This window comes from Chrysochloris asiatica, unplaced genomic scaffold, assembly GCF_000296735.1.
Source record: "Chrysochloris asiatica unplaced genomic scaffold, ChrAsi1.0 scaffold00095, whole genome shotgun sequence".
NCBI lineage: Eukaryota > Metazoa > Chordata > Mammalia > Afrosoricida > Chrysochloridae > Chrysochloris > Chrysochloris asiatica.
In genome coordinates this window covers 9102213-9125363 of record NW_006408613.1, presented here as the reverse complement: position 1 = coordinate 9125363, position 23151 = coordinate 9102213, and the positions used below count along the sequence as shown (strand labels likewise).

The window sequence follows — 23151 nt, the reverse complement described above, 5'->3', positions numbered from 1 at the left end:
GTCACATACACACACAAATTTTAAATCATATGCTCACATCAACTAGTCAAATTCTCAATTACTCGGAAATTCCCCAACTATGTTCTCAATTTAGTATTCCTCTCTTGGGACAGAGCCTGTTGTTGTTGTTAAGTGCTGTTGAGTCAGTTCCGACTCATAGTGACCCTGTATAGGGTTTCTAAGGAATGGCTGGTGGATTTGAGCCACCGACCTTGTGGTTCAAACTGACCTTGCAGTCGAATGCTTATCCTGCGGCACCACACTAGGACTCCACATACAGGCATATAATGAAATGTTTTCAAATGGCTTTCACATATCACTTGACTAAACAAAATTCTAAATAAAAATCAGTTACATTATCTATTGTTGTTATGTGCCGTGGAGTCGGTCCCGACTCACAGCGACCCTGTACAGGGTTTCCGAGGCTCTAAATTTTCATGGGAGCAGAAAAGCCTCATCTTTCTCCCGCGGAACAGCTGGTAGTTTCGAAATGCTGACCTTGAGGTTCGCAGCCCGATTTGTAACCACTACGCTATCTGTTGTTGTTGTTGTTAAGTGCCATTGAGTCATTTCAAATAATTCATATTTAGAAAAATGAATTAAAATTTAGGGTTTTACTTTCTATAATATATTAAACTGATTAACGACTAAACCCACTTAATTCCTGTTCTTCCTTAGTGAGAATTTCTCCTATTGTTCAATTAAATTAAATTATCTTATACATTCTTTGAGTGCTATTTGACTAGATAAATTGACAGGAAGTTATTCCACTTTGGTTGTCCACATAAGTTTGACTCCAGTATTACCTAGTTTACTGCTAATTTACAATGTAACCATATCCAAGTCTACTTACATGGACTTTCCCTGTATTCAAGCTTGCTCATTTTTCATATCAATTTTATTAAAAGGCTGAGCTCTCCAAATCCAGATCATAAGAGGCTATATTTTGAAGCATGCTATTGACCTGGTATGGTGCTGTGAGCTAATGCGCCAGACTGTGAAGCCTTTGAACTGCAGGGTTGGTAGTTCAAGCTCACCAGCTTCTCCTCAAAAACCCGATACAGGGTCAATATGGGTTGGAATCGACTCAACGGCACTTAACAGCAACAATTGACTATCATACTGGGCAGGTGAGTCATGAAAGTAGTTACATGGCACTTTAATACACTTCATAGATACATATACTGTAAAGAAAGTTTATTGTAACATCTCAAGTTGGTGCAAGATGAAAATTTATGGTGGGGGAAAGAATAGAAAAGGCAGATGTTTTTTCTGCCCCGACCAAGCGCAGTTGTACCCCCACCGTCATTCCCATCAATATAATCAATTCTCGGCCTCAATATGGATCTACATTCCTTTCATCTTAAAGGATCCATATATGTTAGGTGTCTAGAGCAGAGTTGATCCTGAGCTGAATGGTGAATAATAATAATTTATAAAACAGGATGATGTATGTAAGGGAATACAATATATGCTAAAGATTAGAAATAGAAGTGAGGAGATCTTAATTAAGGAGACATTGAGGAAAGTGGCCTGGAAAGAGCAAAATGAATTAAGTTCATTGTAACAGGGTAGTGTTATGAAACAACCCACTGTAGTGATAGGACTTGTGAGAGAGTTAATGAAGGTCTGACCAAGACAATGACAAATGGAAAAACTGGAGTGGATCTTAGAGATAATGGGCATGGAATCAATAGTTAATTCCACACAAAGGAATTTGAAAGATTTTTTCAAGGCAATCAAGGAAAATTTTTGTAAAAAGAAGTGAAAAATTACAAAAAGACATTTCATTCTGTAATTCTCTGTATGAAATCTATAAGCATTAATTTCAGCAACTCAGATAGAAAGAAAGAAGAGTTACTTAGGAAACTCTTGCAACAAAAATTACATTGAGGTCAATTATTATCGTACGGTTCCTACTTGATAAAGGTAGGATAATGGATAAAGGACAAATGAGGAGTTTTGGTAATGCCGTGGGCTAAGCATTGGGCTGCTAACCTACAGGTCAATGGTTCAAACCCACCAAACTCTCCACAGGACAAAGATGAGTCAGTCTGCACCAATAAAGATTTATGGCTTTGAAAAAACAGAGTGGAAAGATGATGGAATACTTCCACAAACTTTTTGAAACCTCTAAAGTTGTTGTTGGTAGGTGCCATCCAGTAGGTTCCTACTCATGGTAACCTTAAGTACAACAGAACAAAACACTGGCCAGTCTCATGCAATATTCATAAATCCTTTTATTTCTGTCGACTGTTGCTGCCACTGCGTCAATTAATTTTTTCTGACCCTCCATGCTTTTACTAAGCATGGTATTTTTCTCTAGGGACTGGTCCTTCCTAATAGCATGTCCAAACTACAGGACACAAAAGTTCACTTTTTTCTCTTCTAAGAAACATTCTGGGTTTAAGTCTTTCAAGACAGATTTGTTTGTTCTTCTTCCAGTTCATGGTACTTTCAATATTCTTCTCCAACATCGTAATTCAAATGTATTGACTCTTGTCTTCCTTATTCATTGTCTAACTGTCACATGCATATGAGGTGACAGAAAACACCATGGCTTGGGTTAGGTACACCTAATCCACAAAATGACATCTTTGTTCTTTAATACTTTAAAGAGTTCTTTTGAAGCAGATTTGTCTAATACATCATACCCTTTGCTTGACTTCTTGAGAGCAGCTTCCATGAGTGTTGATTGTGGGTTCAAGTAAAAGGAAATCTTTGACAACTTGAATATTTTTTTCTATTTACCATGATGTCATTTATTGATCTAGTTGTGAGGAATTTTGTTTTGTTTTTTACGTTGAGTTGCGATCCATACTGAAGGTTGTAATATTCACTTTCAGCTAGCAAGGTTGTGCCATTTGCATATTGCCAATTCTGATTGTTTATGAGCCTTCCTCTAATCCTGATGCCAAATTCTTCATATAGTCCAGCTTCTCGGACTATTTACACAATATACAGATTTAATAAGTATGGTGAAAGGACACAAACATGATTTAGATCTTTCCTGATTTAAAACTTTTCAGTATCCCCTTATTCTGTTTGAATGACTGACACTTGGTCTATGTACAGATTCTGCAATGAAGTGTTCTGTAATTCCCATTCTTCACAGGGTTAGCTATAGTTTGTTATGGTCCACACAGTCAAATGTCTTTATATTGTCAGTAAAGCACAAGTAAACCTTGTTCTGGTATTCTCTCATTTCAGCCAAAATCCATGTGAGGTCAGCAATGCTATGACTCATCGTATGTCCTCTTCTGAAGCTAACTTAAATGTCTGAAAGTTCCTTTTCAATGTACTGCTGCAATTGTTTTTAAATTGTCTTCATGAAAATATTACTGGCATGCGTTATTAATGATGTTACTTGATCATTTCCATATTCTGTTGGATTACTTTTTCTTGGAGTATAAACATGGATATAATCCAACTGGTTAGTCTGGTAGCTAGCTGTCTTCCAAATTTCTAGGCATAGATGAGTGATTAGCTCTAGTGCTACATGAGTTTGTTGAAAGATATCAATTTGTATTCCATTAATTCCTGGAACCTTGGATTTCGCTACAGTCTTCAGTACTGCTTGAACTTCTTCCTTCAATACTATCAGTTCCAGAATATATGTTAGCTCTAGAACTGGTTGAACATCAATATTTTCTTCCTGATACAGTGATTCTGGATATACCTTCCATCTTCTTTTGATGCTTTCTGCATAATTCAACATTTTGCCAATGGAATCCTTTAATATTGCAAGTTGAGGCTTGATTAAACTTGAAAAATGCTGAGCGTGTCCTTCTTTTTTGGTTTCGTAACTCCAGGTCTTTGCACATTATAATAGTTGAATTTGTCTATTCGAGCTACTCTGAAATTTTCTGTTCATGTTTTCTTCCTCATTTCTTCCATTGGCTTCAGCATCTGTAGGGTAGAAAGCAAGTTTCAGAGTCTCTTTTGAAATCCATTTTGTCTTTTCTTTCTTTCCTGTCTTGTAAATGACCTTTTGCTTTCTTCCTATATGATGTTCTTGATGTCATCCCACAGTTCTTCTGGTCTTTTTGTCATTAGTGTCCAATGCATCAAACCTGTTCTTGAGATGGTCTCTAAATTCAGCTGAGATATGCTAGAGGTGACATTTTGGCTCTTGTTAATATATTTAAATTTTCTTTGGTTTAGCCTGAACTTGCATATCAGCAATTATTAGTCTTTTCCACAGTTGGCTCCTGGTTTTGTTTTGACTGATGACATTGAGCTTTTCCACAGTCTCTTCCCACAGATGTAGTCAGTTTGATTTCTGTATATTACATCTTGTAAGGTCCATGTGTATAATAATTTGTCATGATGTTTTAAAAAGGTATTTGCAATGAAAAATCATTGGTCTAGCAAAATTTTATCATGTAACCTCCAGAATCATTTCTGTCACCATGGTAATATTTTCCAACTACTGATCCTTCCTCTTTGTTTCCAACCTCTGCATTCTAATCACCAGTAATTATCAATACATCTTGATTACATGTTTGTTCACTTTCATAATGAAGAAGTTGGTATAATTCTTCAAATTGATCATCACTGGCCTTAGTGCTTGATATGAAAATTTGAATACTATTGGCAATAACTGGTCTTCCTTGTAGGCATATGAATATTATCCTAACAGACAGTTCTGTGCTTCAAGACAGATCTTGAAATGTTCTTTTTGATAATGTATGTCAAGCCATTCCTCTTCAATATATTGTCCCCTGCATAATAACCATAGGATTGTCTGCGTGAAAATGACTAATATCAGTCCATTTCAGCTCATTAATGCCTAGGATATTGATTTTAATGCATTCCATTTCATTTTTGACAACTTCCAATTTTCCTAGATTCATACTTTGTACATGCCATGTTCCAATTATTAATGGATGTTTGTGGCTGTTTCTTCTCATTCTGAGTTGTGTCCCATTAGTAAATGGTGGTAAGAACGTCTTTCTCTATTTGCATCATCACAGTCAACTCTACTTCAAGGAGGCAGAACTTCCCCAGTCATATTTTGAGTGACTGAGGAACTCATCTTCTGGCACTCTATATGGCAATGTTACACTGCTATCCACAAAATTTTCAGTGATTAAGTATTCAGAAACAGTCTGCCTCTCCTTCAAACTAGTCTGTCTTTTTCTGGAAGTTCAGCTGAAACCCGTCTACCATGGGTTTCAGACCTTGCAGATATTTAAAATACTGGCAGCCTAGCTTCCAACATCATAGCAGCACACAAGCCACCACAGTACAACAAACTGGAAGACAAGGCTGTCTTTTAGGCATGTGGAAATTATCTTATTACTGACAGAATTGTATATCAAAATGTTGTTGTTGTTGTTAAGTGCCATCGAGTCGGTTCCGACCCATATCAAAATAGATCTTGAAATATTCTTTTTAATGATGAGCGTGATACCAACCTCTTAAATTTGTCATTCTCAGCATAGCAAACCACATGTTTGTCCAATTAAAATGGCCAGTAAGATTTTCAGTGGCTAACCTTTCAGAAGTAACCTACCTCTCTTCCTTTATAGCCTGCCTTAATTTGGAAGCATTGCTGAAGTCCTTCATATGAACTGATACATGAGAAATAAATTTTGGAAGAGAAAAACATTTGAATCATGCTATAAACTGCATATACAGTTAAGTGGATACATCCAGAAACATGAATGAGGTTAAACGTTTTTAAATCAGGCCACTAGGAAAGAAGTTGGACGGATAATATTCAGTGGGGAAGGAACTGATTTTTTCCTTAAAGATGACACATTTAGTTTATGAGATGAATTTCGTATACCACATTTAGAGAAATGAGACTTCCTGCAGAACTAAGGCAATTGCAACTTCTTGTTGTTGTTGTAAGGTGCCATTCAGATGGTACCGACTCATAGCTACCCTATGCACAACAGAACAAAACATTGCCCAGTCATGGGCTAAACTCACAATTGTTGCCATGCTTGAGCCCATTGATGCCACTTTGTCAATCCAAATTGCTGGTGTCCTCCCCTTTTTCTCTGCCCCTCCACTTTACCAAACAAGATATCCTTCTCCAGCGACTGATCCCTTCTGACAATAAGTATGAGAGATTAAGTTTGTCCATCCTGACCTCCAAGGAGCACTCTGGCTGCACTTCTTCCAACACAGATCTGTTGGTTCTATGGGCAGATTATGGTACTTTCAATATTCTCTTCCAACACCATAACACAAATGTATCAATTCTTCTATGATCTTCCTTACTCACTATCCAACTTTCACACACATATGAGGTTATTGACAATACTATGGCCTCGGTCATGCGCACCTTAGTCCTCAAGCTGACATCTTTGTTCTTCAACATTTTAAAAAGGTCTTGTGCAGCAGATTTGCCTAATGCAATATGTCATTTGATTTCTTGACTGCTGCTTCTGTGACTGTTGATAGCTGATCCAAGAAGAATGAAGTCCTTGACAATTTTCAATCTTTTCTCTATTGATAAGAATGTTGCTTATTTTACCAGTGGTGAGGATTTTCTTTACACTGAGAGGCAATCCATACTGAAGGCTGTGCTCTTTGATCTTCATTAGTAAGTATTTTAAGTTCTATTCACTTTCAGCAAACAGGGTTGTATCATTTGCATATCACATATTGTTAATGAGTCTTCTTCCAATCCCGATTCCATGTTTTTCTTCATATAATCCAGCTTCTCGGATTATTTGCTCAGCATACAGGTTGAATAAGTATGGTGAAAGAATACAACCCTATCGAACACCTATCTTAATTTTAAACCATTCAGTGTTCCCATATTCTGTTGGAACAACTGCCTCTCGGTCCAGGTACAGATTCCTTATGAGCACAATTAAGTTTTCAAGAATACTTATACTTCACAATGTTGTCCATAGCTTGTCATAATCCACACAATTGAAAGCTTTTGCATACTCAATGAAGCACAGTTAAACATCTTTCTGATATTCTCTGCTTTCAGCCAGGTTCCATCGAACATCAGCAATGATATCCCTCGTTCCACAGCCTCTTTTGAATACAGCTTGAACCTCTGCAAGTTCTCTGTCAATGTATGCTTGTAGCCATTTCTGTATTACCTTTAGTAAAACTTTACTCTCATGGGATATCAAACATACCATGTGATGATTTCTGCATTCTGTTGTGTCATCTCACTTTGGAATGGGCACAAATACAGATGTCTTCCAATCACTTGGACAGATAGTTGTCTTCCAAATTTCTTGGCACAGATGATTGAGTGCCTTTGTGCTGCCTCACTTTCTTGAAAGATTTCAATATTTATCCCATCAGTTCCTGGTACCTTGTTCTTTGCCAATTCCTTCAATGCACCTTGGACTTCTTCCTTCAGTATCATTGGCTCTTGGTCATATGCTACCTCTCGAAATGGTTGAACATTAACTATTTTCTTTTGGTAGAATGACTCTGTGTATTCCTTCCATCTTCTTTTGATGCTTTCCACTTCATTCAATAATTTGCCCAGAGAATCTTTCAATAACAAAAGTTGAGGCTTGAATTTTTCTTCAGTTCCCCCAGCTTGAGAAATGCTGAGTAAGTTCTTCCCTTTTGGTTTCTGACTCCAGATCTTTGCACATTTTGTGGTAATATTTGACTTTGTCTTCTTGAGCTGACCTATGAAATTTTCTGTTCAGCTCGTGTACCTCCTCATTTCTTCCATTTGCTTTAGCATCTACACTGGAGAGCAAGTTTCAGTGTCTCTTTTGACATCCATTTTGATCTTTTCCTTCCTTCTTGTCTCCTTAATGACTTTTTTTCTTTCTTCATGTATGATTTTCTTGATGTCATCCCACAACTCTTCTGGTCTTTGGTCTTTAGTGTTTAATATATCATATCTGTTCTTCAGATGATCTCTAAATCCAGATGGGATATATACAAAGTCATTTTTCCTCTCATGGACTTGTTTTCATTTTCTTCTGCTTCAGTTTGAATTTGCATATGAGCAATTAATGGTCTGTTCCACAATCTGCCCCTGGTCTTGTTTTCACTTATGATATAGAGCTTTTCCATCACCTTTTTCCACAGATGTAATCAATTTTATTTCTGTGTATACCATCTGGTGAGATTCATGTGTATTATCGTCTCTTATACTGTCTAAAGAAGGTATTTGAAATGAACAAATCATTGATTTTGAAGAATTCTATCATGCGATCTCCAGTATCATTTCTATCACCAAGGCCATATTTTGCAACTACTGATCCTTCCTCTTTGTTCCCAACCTTTTCATTCCAATCACCACTGAGTATCAATTGCAGATTGAAGAAGTTGGTAGAATTCTTCTATTACATCCTCACTGGCTTCAGTGTTTGATGCGTAAATTTGAATAATAGTGGTATTAACTGGGCTTCCCTATAGGTGCATGGATGTTATCCTATCACAGACAGCATTGTACCTCATGACTGATCTTAATATGTTCTTTCTGATGATGAATGCAACACTATTCTTCTTCAATTTCTTCTTCAATTTGTCATTCCTTGCACAGTAAACCATATATTTGTCAGATTCAAAATGGCCAATACCAGTCCATTTCACTCACTGATGCCTAAAAGATCAATGTTTATACATTCCATTTCATTTTTTACAATTTCTAATTTTCCTAGAGTAATACTTCATACATTTCATGTTGCAATTATTAATGGATGCATACAGCTGTTTCTCTTCACTTTGAGTTGTGCCCCATCAGCAAATGAAGGTCCTACACACTGTTCTCTCATGGGCTATACTCTATTTGCCTCATCACGGTCAACTCTACTTTGCAGAGGCAGCTCTTCCCCAGTCGCATTTTGTTACCCTCCAACCTGAGGGACTCATTTTCCAGCACTTTATCTGACAGAGTTTCTCTGCTATTCATAAGATTTTCAGTGACTAAATATTCAGAAGTAGTTTATCACTCCTTCTTCCTAGTCATGTTCCTAGTCTGTCTACAACATGTAATCAAATATTCTTTATCCAACAAATCTTCGTAATGACCTTGTTTGTGCTTAATTTTTACTCTGTTTTTGTTTAACTTTAGCTTTTTAAATGTTTTATTTGACGGGAAGTAAAAAAAATTAACAAGAAAGTAAAATAGTACTAATAATGATAATAAAAAAATGAACATAACTTTTTCATATTTATCATCTAGTATTCATAGTTGTGTTTGCCAATAGTACATTATGTACCACAAGGCTGCTAGTACATAGTGTGCTACTTATATATTTTGGAGAGTACCTTAGTATTTTATACTCAATGAATTTAGAATTTGATCCAATTATTTTATTTCTTAAGAATATTTGTTGTTGTTAAATGCCACGAAGTTGGTTCCAACTCATAGTGACCTCATATAAGGTTTCCAAGGAGCAGCTGGCTCATTTATACCACTTACCTTATGGATAGTAGTCCAGTGCTATGTTCTACATAAAGTACTCAAAATGTTTAAAACACAATGTTCACTGTTACACTAACAATCATGAATTATAAGCCATCTAAATATGATGGCGGTGGTGATTAGATTTTGTGGAGTTGGTTCTGAATCATAGTGACCATATATAGGGTTTCTGAGGCTGTAACTCTTTACTGGAGCAGAAAGCCTTATCTTTCTCCTATAGAACTACTGATAGTTTCACAGTGCTAACCTTGAAATTAACAGCCCAACATGTAACCACTACATGTAGAATTATACAAATGGTAAAGACAGGTATGGAGGATTCACTATACATAATATGAATCTACTAAATTAAATATAGAATGCAATGAAGCAATTTGAAAAGAATTATGTATTAATATTTAATTAAAATGCTATCAAATGATGTCTTCTGATAATATTTTAAATTTTATACATATCTCAACAACAATACATATGTAAAGAAGACTGAAGATAATGCATTAAAAATGGTCATGTTAAAGTATTGGGAGCTATTTCTTTGTTTGAAATTTTATACATCATGCCCATGATGACAAATTTTAAAACACAGAGCAAATCATTACCAATGTCAAAAGATTACTTACCTTCTATACATGAAAGAGACTCTTCTTATTTCCAGAAGTACACGTTCTCCATAAATAACACATTCATAGGGGGTTTAGGTTGTCAGTTTATGTCTTTATGAGTCCTTCAAGTAATATGATCTTAAGTGGATTCTGTATTGAAAAGTTCATCTTTCACTCTTGTCTTTATTCTTCCCTTTCCTCATAGAAAAAACACCAATCTATGAAGTGCTCTTCAGAGCTGTACTATCCTCAGGGAAACCACTGCCTATGAAAAGCACATTAATTTTTAAATGATTACAGCTGCCCAGTGGCAAACCTTACTTCAAGTTTAATAAATTGTGCCTTTCACTTAAGTTGATGAAGTAGTATGTTAATCTCATGTTGTGATTATTCCAGAAGTCTTTAGACCAGAGTTCTAGTCAATAACCTTTTACTGCTTTTCTTTGTATCTGCATTATTGTCAACTGTAGTAATTGTTGCTCCTCAGTTCCCAAACATTGGGAATGGCCAATTTTGCTAAGTCCTAAATTTAGAAGGGCTTTGCCTTTCTACTGTTGAGAGTACATTTTATAAAAGTACTTAGTATTTTATAATTAAAATGCTATTTTTTAAAAGAAAAAAAGAAGGTCCAAATGCACGCGTGTTGAATTTTTCTTTTTCACTTTATTCAGGATCTGCAGAACTTTGACATTTTTGACCTTTAAGACTATTTTTCCCTTAAAACTATGAGCTTGTGTTGAAAGTGGACCTAAGTAAAAGAAGTGGATATGTGCTATTGATCGTCCAAGAGCAGGCATTGGCATAATCACCTAATAATTAGTTTCAAAAAACACTACAGACTGCTAAATTATATGCACTTATCTCAGCATTGAACAGTAAAAGAAAGCAACATTTTAAGTATGAAAATGTCCCCCAACTTTGGTAAAAAAATTATTCAAACAAATTGAATCAAGTTTTCAAGATACAGAGTCAAATGGGTTACTGAATGATAATCAGAACAAAGTATATTTTGAGTAAAGCTACTAATTTAATGCATATGTATTTATTGATTTTTCTATTATTAAATGCTCTAATTAGTTCTCCTTATAGAAACACTTATAATTATTAAGTTGCAGATATCTTTTAATACTTATTATCATTAAGTTGCAGATATCATTTGGTATGAAAGGTAACCACAGGGATCTCAATTCCTTGTTTATTGAGGAAATATGGTAAAGAGGAACTCTGATATGCAATCAAAGCTCCTGGAAATAGAATGATATAACATACATTTTGACTCTTTATTAGCTGAGTGAGTCAAGCAATGCATGTACATTTTTGGAACTCATATTCTTTACCATTAAACTGTGAATGATAAAAAATTTGCCTATTTGCTTCACAAAACTGAGATAATCAAATCAGTATAATATGTAAAATCAATATCTCCCATAATGTATAGCATAATCTACATATGATATGGTACCTATTAAGAAACTATAAAACCTGTAACTTGGCCTGCAGCATCCATCATAATAAGAGCAAAATAACATTAAATATATTCTTCATTAAAAGTAGATTATTTCCTCAAATTTTAATGGACTTTTTATTCTGCTTATGCCTATTAAAAACTTCAGTGATTTAAATGATAGTGGAAAAGTTTTATAATAAAATATGTTGGTTAAAAAGTTACAGTCATGTCAGAGCTGGTCTCTTTTTCAATTCTCCTAGTTCTGTCCCCAGCCCCTCCCTTGTCTCCTCATGAGTAATATTTCAGAAATCATTTCTATGGTGGAAGCATGAAGACAGGTGAGAGAGTGTGACAGCTGGGGTTCCCCTTTGATTACAAAAGCAAAGTCAAAAATTTGTGGGAAAATTCTGTTATCTTTCACTTTCATTTTGGAAGCAAATAGCACATTTTCCAGAATGTCCTACAGGGTTACCTCCAGCTTCAACAAGGCTGAGGAAGAATTTTCTTTACATATTATCCTTATGAAAAGCAGAATGTTGCAAATCAATAATGGGTTAGCCAATCATAAGCTCTGATTGTCTCAAGTGTTCACAAATATTATTGTTATTTTGCTTTTGAATGTAAAGTTCAAATAGGAGGTTTATATGATTGTTCCCCAACATTTTCAGTAAATATTATATAAATATATATTTAATTGATACATACATATATACATATGTATATATAAATGTTGTTGTTAAGTGCTGTTTAGTGGGTTCTGACTCATGGCAACCCTATATAGGGTTTCCAAGGAGTGGCTGGTGAGTTTGAACCACTAACATTGTGGTTCAAATTGAACTTGCAGTCCAGTGCTTTATCCCACAGCACCACACCAGGGCAGGCTCTCTATATATCTATATCTATGTTATATACATTTATATGTAAACCCTAGTGGCACAGTGGTCAAATGCTTAGCTACTGTTTGGTTGCTAGCCAAGGGTTACTAGTTCTAACCTGCTAACTACCTTGTGTGAGAAAGATGTGGTGCTGTAGGATAAGCTTGGGACTGCTACTTGCAACATCAGTGGTCCAAACCCGACTACAGCGCCTCAGAAACCCTAGACAGGGTTGCTATGAGTCAGAACCAACTGAACAGCATTTAACAAAACAGCATATGTACCTATATGTATATATACACATTATATGAGGATACTTCAAAAAGTGTGGAAAAATTAGATCATTCAATTCCATTTTTTGATGAACTTTTTGAAACCTCTTCATAATATTTATTATGCTGAATTTCAGTTACATAATTGTGTTTTTATGTACCCATTAGATATATGGCTTCCTAATGGTGGAATCCATGCATGTTCATGTACGTATCTGCCTTAGTTACCAAGCTTTGCGATAACAGAAATACCACAAGTTGATTAATCTTAACAAACAGAAATTTATTCTCTTGAAATCTGAATTTCGAGTGTGAGCTCTAGGTGAATGATTTTCTTCTTGTTTGGCTCTCTAGGACGGTTCTTACCTTCTTTCAGCATCTGTGGACTCAGCATTCTTGGAGGCCTACATGTGTCTCGGCATCAGTCTTCCTCAGGATGAAGATTATTAATGCAGGGATCCTGGGTCCACGGATGCACTCCATCCCAGCTCTTCTGCTTTGCTGGTAGTCAGGCCAATCAAATCTCTGTCCCTTTGTTCAATCTCTTCTATTCATCTGTCTCAAAAGAGATTGATGCAAGATTACACTTAATCCTGCAGAATGTATTCTGCCTCGCTATCGTTGTTGTTGTTATGTGCTATGGAGTCGATTCCGACTCATAGCGACCCTGTACAGCGTTTTCTAGTTTGTAAATCTTTACGCGAGCAGAAAGCCTCATATTTCTCCCGCGGAATAGCTGGTAGTTTCAAATTGTTGACCCTGAGGTTCGAAGCCCGATTCGTAACCACTACGCTACCAGAGCTCCATAACTGGCACTATTTCTGACTCATTAACATCATTTTTTCCCTGTTTTTTGTTAAGTGCTGTCAAGTCAATTCCAACCCATAGCGACCCTATTTAGGGTTTTTAAGGAGTAACTGGTGAGCTTAAGCCACTGACCTTGCAGTTCAAACGAGCACTGCAGTCCAATGCATTAACCCACTGTGTCACATCAGGACTCCCTTAAAACATCATAGAAATTAGAATTTATAACACATGTCAGATCCTTAAATGGAGGATGAATATATCAAGACATAGCTATCAAACTATATCATTACATTACTGAGAATTAATAGTTCAGCCAAGTTGACATATAGTGTACGTGATAGCATCCCTAAACTTAGCACATATATGATATATAGTTTCTAAATAGCCACTAAATAGATAGAAAATCCATACTTCTGTTATGTACTTTGGCATCCTGGTGTGGCACCATAGGATAAGCACTTGATCTCAAGATCGGTTTGAACTGAAGGATTGGTAGTTCAAACTCACCAGTCAGCTCCTTAGAAACCCTATACAGGGTCACCATGAGTCGGAACAGACTTGACAACACTAACAACAACAATTACATGCTTTAAAACCTTTGTGATTACATATTTTTTCTTCTCTATGAAATCTTGAGTTAGAGGAAGATAGAGTTAATTTACCTGTGAATACTTATGACTCTCCTTCTGTTTACTATGACCCCCTTGGTTATTCCAGAAACCAGCATATATGTCCCATAAAAAAAGACTACTTAAAATGTTAAATGAAAGTACATAAAATAATGAAAAGAGTAAATATTTGCTTTCCCAGTTTTTCAGGAGTTTGAGAAATACTATAGAGAATAAATAGTGGCTTTTGAAACACCAGGAAAAAGAGAAAAGTTATTACGTTTGAGCAATCTGAGCAAAGTGGCTTATATTAGTGCAATAATATGAGGAAAATGTGGTATTCATAAAGAGACAAGCCTGTTATATACAGTTGACTATATTTAAAAATAGATTCTGGTTAAAATGCATTAGAAGGTTTTACAACAAAAAGATAAATAAAATTTAGGATATACCTTCATTTTAGAAAACACTGTTGTCATTTGTAATATCAGCTGTATATTAAGTGCTCACCATATTGACAGGCACTCTACTTAAAATATTTGCACAGATTCTTAAGGACTTTGTACTAGACATTGTTTTCTCATTTTAAAGATGATGGTAGGGATCTCATGGAGGTTATCTTTCTTATCTAGGTTCGTTCAGGGTGTGGAACTTTTTTTCTGCCAAAATTTATATCATTAGTAGGGCATACAAAGTTATTAACTTAAAAAACAGCCTGCTATAATGGTCACTCATTGAATTAACTCACCCCTAATGTGATGGCTAGATCTGCGGTTGCTTTGACGGTGCTAGATCCAATGATTCTGTGGGCCTTGTAACACCCCTGAAGCATGTGTATAGAGAAAGGCAACTTCTGGTTTGGCTAAGACACTTCTCTCACAGTGAAACTAGAAACTGCATAAAGCCTGCAATAAGTGGATTCTGAAATCATAACGTGGCATTGAACTGCAGAGTCGGGTTGAAACACAAGGTTAGCAAGTCAAGCTCACCAGCCGCTCTTCGGAAATCTTATACAGGGTCTCTATGAGTTGGAACTTACTCTATGGCACTTAACAACAATAAGTAGATTCTTGGTTAATTACAAATGAGATAATAAAAAGTCAAAAGTTATTTGTTTGAATATATTTGTGATAATAAAATGGCAATTTTTGTTGCTTTAAAGAAAAAAAAAAGTTCAGTATTAACTACACTTAAGTGTGTGTCTGTTTCTTTCATATTTAATAATAATGAAACAAACAAACTAGCAAGCCCACTGCTATTGTATCTATTCCAACTTTTAGTGACATTCTTAGGGTGTCTGAGACTGTAAATTCCTTACTGGAGCAGAAAGTCTCTCTCCCACAGAATGGCTGGGGAGTTTGAACTTATCCTTCACATCAAATAAAAGTGGGAAATATGGTTCTGAAAGTGATGTTGCCTCTCTTAATAGAATTTATGTTTATTTGTAAGGCAATATTGTCCTATACATTTTTTGAGAGAAACTTTTAGATCCTAAACATCATCATAGTGTCCTGCTTTTCTATTTCCTTTAAATCATTAAATGTTAAATGTTTTCCCCAAATGGATTATTCTTTCAGGTCTATTCTTATCCATATCCATATATATATATATATATATATATGAAGTCCTAGTGTGATATTCTTTTATATATCTATCTCTATCTCTGTCTCTAACTAGCTAGCTATATGGAGTCCTGGTGTGATGCTGTGGGTTAATGCTCTTGACTGCAAATTCAATTTGAACCACAAAGCCCGCATTCAGGCTCACCAGCAGTTCTTCGGAAACCCCAGTACAATCGCTTTGGGCCGGAACTGACTCAACATCACTTTACAATAATATATATGTATGTTATATTATTGTTATGTGTGTGTGTGTATTCACAAGTCCTTTAAATTATGAGTCAGTATGGGTCCTAACGATTTAACTTCTGGAACTACCATGCAGCCTTAAAAAGAAAGTGCCAATACAACCTCACTGGCTTCACTCTCTTGCTTGTTGTATAGAAACCAATAGTGTCAAATATATATGGAATCAATAGGAATTACATTTGACGTTTAGTACAGAACTAAATGTTTTACCAGGAGGGGAAGAATTTTTAAAAGCATGCACATATATGAGGTTGCTTCAAAAACTTCCTGGAAAACTTACATTTAAACTTTTAGAACCCTATTATATGAATTAGCCCAGCAGAGGTTAATGTACTTGGACACATATTAGCTATTAGTTTTCATCTTTAGGTTGGGCCAAAACAAGAATCCTTATATTATGCAATATGATACAATGACTAAAATATAAAAACTGGTGGACATCAAATCTGACTTTGAATTTGATTCAAATTATAAGCAAATCATTCTACTCAAAAGTCTTACATTTTCATACTCCTTTTTAAAAAATCTACAGATTATGGTTAATAGTCCTAATTTGTTAAGCATTAAAATTAGTCATATACATGAAACTCTTAGACTATTTTTAGAATTTAGTAGACTCTCAATACATTTGCAGTTCATTACTACTGTTATTATCATTGCAGTTATTAGCTAAGGAGTCCAGTAATATTGTTCCAAATATTTCTTTTCTTTTATGTGTTTCCCCAGTCTACAGCCTATTATACCAATAGTATTCTTTGCTTCATTACATTTTCTCAGCCCTTTATTATTAGATATTATTTTAGATATCATTGAATTCTGTCTGATAATTGAACACAAGTACATAACAGCTATGTTATTGCAAATATCTTGCTTCTATCTAATGTGTATGATGGACTTCATCTCCTCATTTGTGTCCATGAATAATAATATTTCAGATACACAAAGTTCTGTGACTAACAAATCACTTTAATATACATTCTTTTACTTGAACATTGTACCACTTTTGTGAGGTAGGCAACAGGATGATTGCGCTCTGTATTTTATCAATGAGAACTATGATGTCAAGAACACTCAAGTGAGATTCCATAATCAGCAAGTGAGCATGTTGTGTTGTTGTTAAGTGCCGTGGAATCGGTTCTGACTCATAGCGACCCTGCACAGGGTTTCCAAGACTGTAAATCTTATGGAAGCAGAACGCCTCATCTTTCTCCCGCGGAACCGCTGGTAGTTTCGAACTGCTGACCTTGCAGTTCACAGCCCGATTCGTAACCACTACGCTACCAGAGCTCCTAGGCAAGTGAGCATATCAGATCATAACCCAGATATTATGGCAAACAGATTCAAAGCCCTTCATCACACCTGCCATTGTACCTATTTATACTCTGCAGAGGTGTGCTTTGTACAACAGACATTAATTATAATACTTACCAAGAGACAGTAATTGGTAATTTGGGAGAACGTATATGAACTGTGGTAGAGCAGGAAGGTATCAGGCCATGTTGAATTATGAGAGGATTTCAAAAAGTTCATGGACAAATTCCATTATATTTAATTCCAATTTTCCATGTACTTTTTGAAGCCCACTTGTAAATTTCTAAATACAGAATTTAAGTTCTCTGAAAGTGTGAACTTTGTCTTATTCATTGTGAAATGCTCAGCACTTACAAGAGTGCCAGGGACATAAGAGGTACTAAGTAAAAATCTGTTAAAGGAGCCCTGGTGGTACTGCAGGATAAGCATTGAATTCCCAAAGTTTGTTTTCTACTATTATCCTAATCAGCTCTGTTTCCTTCTGTTGCACACAAAGTCTCTCTGAGTATAAGCTGACTAGGCAATAAACAACAACCACAACAATGTGAACGTGTGATAGAACAATTTGATTTGTTAGGTCATCTTCGTTTCGCAAGAATTTAAGGAGCTCTGGTAGTGTAGTGGTTGTGAATCGAGCTGTGAACTGCTCAGCAGTTCGAAACTACCAGATGTGTTGAGGGAGAAAGATGACGCTTTATGCTCCCGGTAAAGATTTACAGCCTCAGAAACCCCGTACTGTGTCGCTATGAGTCAGAACTGACTCCACGGCACGTAACAACAACAACAACAGTAGGCCTTCAGGATTCCTAGTGTGGCACTGTGGATTAATGAGTCAGACTGCAAAGCTATCTGAAGTGCAAGGTTGGTGGTTCAATTTCACCAGCTGCTCCTTGGAAACCCTATACAGGGTCGCTATCGGTTGGAACCGACTTGATGGCACTTAACAACTAAAACAACAATTAGACCTTTAAACAGAACAAAAGAAATACCGTGAAGTTTGTTATTGGAAGCAATATGTGACAGGGTTATATTCTTTCACCTATGTATTGAATCTGTATTTTAAATAAATAATCCGTTTACGTAGCGTAGTGGTTACGAATGAGGCTGCTAACTTCAAGGTCGGCAGTTCAAAACTACCAGTGGTTCCGCGGGAGAAAGATGAGGCATTCTGCTCCGGTAAAGATTTACAGCCTCAGAAGTCCTGTGCAGGGTTGCTGTGAGTCGGAACAGACTCCATGGTACAACAACAACAATGTAGAGCAAAACATTGTTTCTGAAGAAAACTCACTAACAACCTATACAGGTGGTTGATTATACAACCATTCTTGCCCAAAACTAAGATGACTTGAAGCACTTACTTATGAAGATACAAGATTACAGACTTGGTATGGATTAAACCTGAATGTGACTAACTAACTAACTAACTAACTAACTAACTAACTAACTAAATAAATAATAAAATCCTCAAAACCAAAGCCATAAACAACGTCATTAAGTTGGTATTGTTAAGTGCTATCGAGTCAGTTCTGATTCAGCAACACTGTTTCCAAAGAACAGCAAGTATGTTTGAACTACTGACCTTGCAAGTAGCAATCCAGTGCTGATCCTGTAGTGCCATATCAGGACACTGGTGAATAAATAGATGTTCTCAGGAATTCATTCTGCTTAGATCAACAATCAATGTCAATGGAAATAGCAGCCAAGAAATCAAATGTGTAGTGTACTGGGCAAATCTGCTGGAAAAGACCAATTTAAAGTTTTAAAATCAAGTCAGATTCAAATGTTGATGTGGTACTAGGAATAACATTTCTGATGTCAGATGGATCTTGACTGAAATCAGAGAATACCAGAAAAATGCAAACCTGTGCTTTATTTAATATGTAAAGGCTTTCAACTGTGTGGATCGTGACAAGCTATGATGGATAACATTGCAAGGCATGGGGATATCAGAACACTTAACTGTGTTCATAAGGAACCTGTACATAGACCAGGAGGCAACTGTTCGAACAGAATAAGGGAAAACTGAATGGATAAAATAAGAAAATGTTTGCACCAGGGTTGTATTATTTTACCACGTTTATTTCATCTATATGCTGAGCATATCATCTGATAAACTGGATTATATGAAGAAAAACATGGAAGCAGGATTGGAGGAAGGCTAATTAATATAACCTGTAATATTCAGATAATATAACATTGCTTGCTGAAAGTAAATATGACTTAAAATACTTACTGGTGAAGATCAAAGACCATAGCCTTCAGTATGGGTTGCACCTCAATGTAAACAAAGCAAAAACCATCATCAATGGATCAATAAATAACATAACAATATATGGAGAAAAGACTGAAGTCGTCAAACACTTCATTTTGCTTGGGTACACAATCAACATTCATGAAGCAACAGTCGATTAATCAAACAACATATTGCATTGGGCAAATCTATTGCACCATGACTTTGTAAAGTGTTCAAGATCCAAACCATGGTATTTTCGATAGTCTCATGAATGCATTTGAAAGTTAGATACTGAATAAGGAAGACCACAGAAGAATTGATGTATTTGAGTAATGGTGTTGAAGAAGAAAATTCAAAGTACTACAAGCTGCCAGAAGAACAAATAAATCTGTGTTGGAAGAAGTACAGTCAAAATGTTCCTTAGAAGCCAGAGTGGTGAGACTTCATCTTTCATACTTTGGAAATATTATCAGGATGGACCAGTCCCTGGAGAAAGACATCATGCTTGCTAAAGTGGAGGTTCATCAAAAAAGAGGAAAACCCCCATCAAGGAATTTATAATAGAAAATATGGTTTACAACTTTTCTTTAAACTGAGTGGCAGCAACAGTGCACTCAAGTGTAACAACAATGTGTAGATGGTGCAGGACTGGGCAGTGTTTCGTTCTGTTGTGCATGGAGTCACTATGAGTTGGAATCAACTACATAGCACTTAACAACAACAACAAGGTTAAGTATAAAAGTATTAAAAATAATTTTTTTAAGCATGTTAAAAACAACAACAAAAAGAGCAGAACCTCTAAAGCTTGGTATACCTTGAATTCAGAGGCAAAAAAGTTTTTGCACAGGTTCTATTTTCGCCAAGAATTGATTTTAAAAATATGATACAGTTTGTATTTACCAAAAGACAAATAAAAATAGCTTCAGTTAGAAATTTTAAAACAAAATTTCAATTTTTTGTTTGATGGTCACTTTCATATGATGTGTTTTATTTGCTTTTCTGATATAGTATCCTCAATCTGAAGAATATTTTCTTTCTGAAAATTTAAAAGTTCTTTATTTAATGGATGACAGTATTCAGGAACCTAGTATAATCTGATAAAGAGATAAAAGTTAAATATTATTAGATGAAGTACTTTCAAGGACAAAGATAATAAGTGAAAAAGATAATATTTGTTGTTTATATTTCATTTACCATATACAGTCTATGTAAAATACTTGAACAGTATAAAATTAAAAGGTTAATAATAATTTAAATTTGTCTTTCTGGTATATGATGATGTCATATTTAAAAAAAAAAGATCTTTTAACATTTATTAAAAACAGAGCCAGCTATGAAATGATGTTCAGAAAGCACCTCTTCCACCAAGTAGTGTCTAAATTTCCATCATTAATTTTCTGTTAATCTGTCATTATCCAGTTTGCTTGAAGATTTGGAAACTTGTTGATATGTTGAAAACATGAGAGGACTAACACATACATAAAAAGTAATATTTGGGATCACCTTTTTCTTCTCTACATTAGTCTGTTTTCTTGGATTATGGTATTTAAGGTGGCTCAGCCAAAGCTAAAGCAACAATTGGGTATTAAGGCTGAGATCTGTAACCTCCTGGCAACTTTTCTACTGGGTCCCACAGGTTAAGCACATTCCTTTAGTGAAGACACAGCTCTTGTTCCACAGCCCTTGTCTATGACGTTTGTCCCTTTTTTCCTTTCTTGCTAATCAGACCCATAAGAACTAGAGAGCCCTTCACTTCTAGAGTAGAAGTATTTCGTGAACCATTTGTCTTCCTTTATTCTTACCTACATATTTGTAAAATCAATTAATTTTTATGAATTAAATTAATTAAAGCTAATGAAGCATTTACATAAAACATTCTTTGCGTAATTAACTGAAGTATTCATTTGAGTCTATAATATTTTCTGATGAAACTCTGGCTGATAGCTTGCTGTTTCTAAATGCCATTGGTTCTGATTCATAGTGACCCTGTGTGAGGTTTTAGAGGAGCATCTAGTAGGTTTGAACCTTCACCTTTGAGTTCAAATTGACCTTGTGGCCCAGTGCTTATCCTACAATTCCACCATCATATCTTCAGTAACCTCAAGTGGATGTGTGACAGCCTAGAAAATGCAATTTAGGGCATTCACAGAAAGAAAAAGAAAAATACCGGCATTAGTGAGCATGCTTAGGGGACAAGGACATTATTCAAGTGATTAATTTAAATAAATGTAATATCTATGAGAGAAAAATATATTTCAAAGTGTCTGATACTTACATCATAGTATAAACATGTATATTTTATGGAATAATTAGGCAAATTTGCCAAAGGATGCTTCCTATGAAAATAATAGTTTAATTATAATATGGAAAATGAGTGAGAGTTATCTAAAAACTGGGAAGAAAGGAAATTTTCCACAAACTAAGGATTATATAGTAGCACAAATTTTTCTAGAATTATTGTTAGGAGAGTTAGAACTACTTTACTTAATTAGCTCTGCAGAATGTCATATCAATAATTGATTTTATTTTCTTATGTATGTTCATTATTTGTCTTAAGTATAGCAGTTGTTTCTGGACACAATAACTTAAAAGATGGTACTGTATTTTCAATTTATTTTATGTATATAAGACCGTTTTTGTATCTGCCATGCAATATGGACTACAGATTCAAACAATATTTGTTAAGAAACTAATGTTTATACTTAAAAATAATTTAGAGCATATGAGTATCTATCCTACTCATATTTCAGTGACACAATGAACTTGAACATCTTCAATTTTGCTACATACTCAGTGGAATCTGGTAAACTTTTTTTTATTTTTTTATCCCCACTTCAACACTAGAGAGGACAGACAGAACAATTGTGAAATGGGATGAAATTAAGACACAGTAATAAAAATGAGTATATTTCCCTTATTTAAGCATTCTACATTTTCATAACTCTCACTAGAAAACAAGGCAGAATTTAACTAACTTTGTAACTCAGGGCCTAAGCTTGATTATTGTGTAGTCTGAGCACTTTGATATTGGGAAGAAAGGCCATTTTTGTAACTGAAAATGACTATTGTTGTTGTTAAGTGCCGTGGAGTCGGTTCCGACTCAGAGCAACCCTGTACAGGGTTTCCGAGGCTGTAAATCTTTACGGGAGCAGAACGCCTCCTCTTTCTCCCACGGAACCGCTGGTAGTTTCGAACTGCTGACCTTGCGGTTCACAGCCCGATTCGTAACCACTACGCTACCAGAGCTCCTGAAAATGACTATAGGATAGTTTTTCATTTGTGAGTAAGCTGAAAAGTGTGGAAACTGCTCTAAATTTCACCCTAGGTGGAAGAAGAACTTCCTCAGTGACTACATTCAGAGGGCCAGTGAGAGGTCAGAGGAACAATGTCATGAGTCACGTTTGTTTAACTGACTGGTTGCTCTTCTAATGACTGTTTGTTTGACCTTCTGTAACTTAACTTCACTGACTTTTAGATACTTCACTGGCAAATTGGAGCAAAATACCTACTTCACAGTGTTGTAGTTGAGAAAGCAATTAAATTAATGAGAAGTACTTACTCTAGTCTCTAGAATGTAATTGTTGTTGTTGTTGTTATGTGCCATGGAGTCGGTTCTGACTCATAGCAACCCTGTACAGGGTTTCCAGGGCTGTAAATCTTTACGGGAGCAGAAAACCTCATCTTTCTCCCATGGAGCAGTTGGTAGTTTTGAACTGCTGACCTTAAGATTCGTAGCCCGATTTGTAACCACT

The 23151-nt window shown here is 35.5% G+C and overlaps 1 protein-coding gene across 1 annotated transcript in view; it reads left to right on the top strand.

Annotated features, from left to right (window-relative positions):
• CSMD1 (CUB and Sushi multiple domains 1) overlaps positions 1–23151 on the top strand; it is a 2529117-nt gene that overhangs the window by 468302 nt on the left and 2037664 nt on the right. The window lies entirely within an intron of this gene.